We start from the raw sequence: 3,483 nt of genomic DNA, 5'->3' as shown, positions 1-3,483 counted from the left end.
ATAAAGACCAGGGGTAATAGATAGAGAAACGTAGGGGAGGGGGGGGAGAAGAGAGAGAGAGATTAAGGGATGCAAATAGCATCTATAAATAAAATAGCCTGTCGGCACCATGTGGCTACATGCACAGAACATTCATGCTCCACTGAGGCACCCCAGCAAGCTGCCCAAGAAGTACCTATCGAACTGGTGGAATGAGTCGTCACCACGGCCGGTGCAGGGAGGTCTGCCACCGCATACACGTGGAGGATGGTGAAACGCAGCGGACTAATGAATATCCCTAGTGCGGTCTACATAGATCTGGAGGGCCCTCACCATATCCAATGAGGCCTCCTCCAGAATTAGGTGACTCAAAAGCAGGAACCACAATCTCCTGGTTGATGTGGAACCGAGAAACTACCTTCGGATGGTAGCTTAAGTGTCCAGTGTCCAAAGAACAGCCCAGTCCAAGTAAAAGACCAGAAATGGAGAGCGACATGACATCGCACTCAAGTCCGACATTCTCCAGGCCAACGCATTGGCCAGGAGAAAGAGTTTTCCACGTGAGCCAGCAAATATCCACAGACTCTAAAGGCTCTAAAGGACTGAAGAGCCCTAAGCACTAAAGACAAGTCCCATGGAGCCACTGGAGAAACAAAGGGGGGTTGGCAACAACGCAATCAGTCTCTGAAACAGTACAGAGAGGGCTGAAACCTGAACCTTCAGGGACGAAAGGCAAAGATCCAAATCCAGGCCAGCTTGCAGGAAGGAGAGAATCCAGAAGGGACGAAAGGACCTAGTGTTAAGGCCCCTGACCGAACACCAAGAGAAGTAAATCCTCAAAACCCAGTGATAAATCTTAGCTGAAGTGGGTTTCCGGACACTGAAAATGGTACGAATGACTGACCTCAGGTAATGACTGACCTCAGGATGGATGTCTTAAGAGCCACCCAGTCAAAGCGAGATGGGCCAGACCCTCAAGGAAGCATGGGCCCTGAGACAGTAGATCCAGCCGCAGTGAAAGACGCAGAGGAGAGTCCTTGAAGATTCACATAACAAGCTCCATTCAGCCAAGCAGGAGCTGCTTTCAATTTGCGGAGCACATTCTGATTAAGCAAGATCGAGCTGCTAAGAAATCCACCAGAAGAGCTCGTGGATCCCTGGTGCAAGAACAGTATGTCGGCAGCTTGTGGTTGCGTCAAGACGTCATCAAGTCGACATCTGGTAGGTCCCAGCGATGATCCAGAAGATGAAAGACATCCGGATGAAGAGCCCACTCGCCCGAGTGAACGTCTTGGTGGCTTAGGAATTCCACTTTCCAATTCTGGACCCCTGGAATGAAGACCACCAACAGAGCCAGAACATGAAGCTCTGCCCAGCTGAGAATCAAACTCACCTCCTTCATGGCGCCACAACCGCCTCCCTGATGGTTGATGTTGGAAACTGCGGTTACATTGTTGGATTGATTATACCAATGGCTGTTTAGCCGCTGGTTTAAATCCCTACAAGGCTAGTCTGGCAGGACGTAATCCCAACAGTGGAGGTAAGTAACCCTAACCCTCCCCCCTAACCCACCCTTAGGGGTGCCTAACCCTAACCCCCCTCCCTGCTCCCTAAAACTATCCATCCTGGGTGGGTGCTTAACCATAACCTCCCCCCTAGTGCCTAAACCTAACCCCCCCTTCCCCTAGCCTAACACTAACCTTTGCCGGGGGTGCACATAAACCTAAATTCTCCCGGGGTGCCCTAAACCTAACCCCCCCATCCCTAGGCTAAGTGAATACTTACCCCGTCCACGAAAATCGAGATGGCGGGGGTCATGGCTCTGGCGTCGGGATGACAGGCGTCGGTATCTCAATGCCTGTCATGAATCCCTAGCTGGCATTCTGCCATCGAGATTGTGACCAGCGGCGCATCCCATGCTAGACACAGAGCCCGGAAGACCACACAGAGATTCAGAATGTTGATCAGAAGGCAGCTCTCCTGATCCATCCAGTGATCCTGAAAGGACTGCTGGCAGATCACTGTCCCCCACCCACGCAGACTGGCATCGGTGGTGAGCAGAACCCAATCCTGAATCCAAAAAGGGTAGCCCTTGTCCAAGTGGGACACCTGAAGCCACCACAAGAGGAAGAGCCGAACCTCCCAAGAGAGGATGATGGTCTGCGTCTTGATCTGGAGATTGCATCCAAGCAGGTCGGAACTTCCCTCTGAAGCGGCCGGATGTGAAACTGGGCATACTCCACCATGTCAAAGGTGGAGACAAGCCCAGGATTCGCATGCAGGAGTGAATGGACACTCAGCGGTGATGCAAGAATCTGTGCATCTTGTCCTGAAGTTTATGCGGGATGGTGGTCTAGCGCACCTTATGTAAATAACGTGGACTTCAATGGAAAAAGTGTGCTGCTGCCCTGGGGGATGTCTGACCTCATCCAATGAATAGCAATATAGAAAAAAAGCCAGAGGCTGCGCACAACCCTTATACTAAATTGACGTATGCTAATGAGATGTCAAAAAAACATGGAAATTCGTAAAGGAATCGTGTTTAATGTTGCTAACCACAAGGTCCTAAATATCAAAATGGTCTAATCAATCATTGATTACATAAATCAACGGTAATTTAGATCATGTATATAAAATGAAAAAATAGCAAAAATAGAAAAATAGATGTCCTGTTGAGGATATCCTGCATATAAATGAATGAAAAACGATAGTAGTGTTCAATAAACATAAATAAGTATAGGAACAAAAAAAGTCACATATGCCGTTTAAGCACCTATATCTTCCCACTGGCAGTCTGTATTCCAATAAGAAGGTAAAATGCTGGGGGAGTAGAGACTTATGAGATCTAGCGGCGTCCCGTTAGTCTCAAAACACAGTACCTTTGAATCAGTCTTTTTGCGCGTTGCCCGGGGGGATTCTTCTTATGGTCCGGGGACATCCAGCTGGAGCTGACAGCGGGGATCTCTCTGTGCTGCGGTGCACTGTGCCGCACACTCACGGACACTGTCCCTGCAACCAGGGTCAGGACCGCGAGCATGCCCAAAGTGCGCCAGCAAGCAGGGGGGACGCGGCATCGGTCTTGGCTCGTCCGAGGCCCCCAACATCTGTTGAGATGGGGTTAAAGTACTTTCTCCTATTGATGATCCACCCATGAGATTGGAGAAGATCTACTGCCAGACGATGTTCCCTGAAACATCCAGAGATAAGAAGATCGTCCAGGCAAGGGAGAATACTGACATTTCATGAAGACAGAAGGAGCCCTGGAAAGACCAAATGGCAAAGCCCAAAATTGGTAACAGTCCCCCCAAAACCGCAAACCAGAGGAAGCGCTGGTGACTGAGCCAGATAGGAACATGTAAGTAAGCATCCTGAATGTCCAGGGAGGTCATGAAATCCCCCAGTTCCAGCACCAGAATGATAGAATGCAGAGATTCCACGCGGAACTTGGGGATCCGCAAGAAATGTTTGAGTGCCTTAAGGTTGAGTATTGGCCAAAAAGGACCC

Source organism: Taudactylus pleione, unplaced genomic scaffold, assembly GCF_031769625.1.
Source record: "Taudactylus pleione unplaced genomic scaffold, aTauple2 ptg000012l, whole genome shotgun sequence".
In the NCBI taxonomy this organism is placed as follows: domain Eukaryota; kingdom Metazoa; phylum Chordata; class Amphibia; order Anura; family Myobatrachidae; genus Taudactylus; species Taudactylus pleione.
This window is presented reverse-complemented; position numbering follows the sequence as displayed.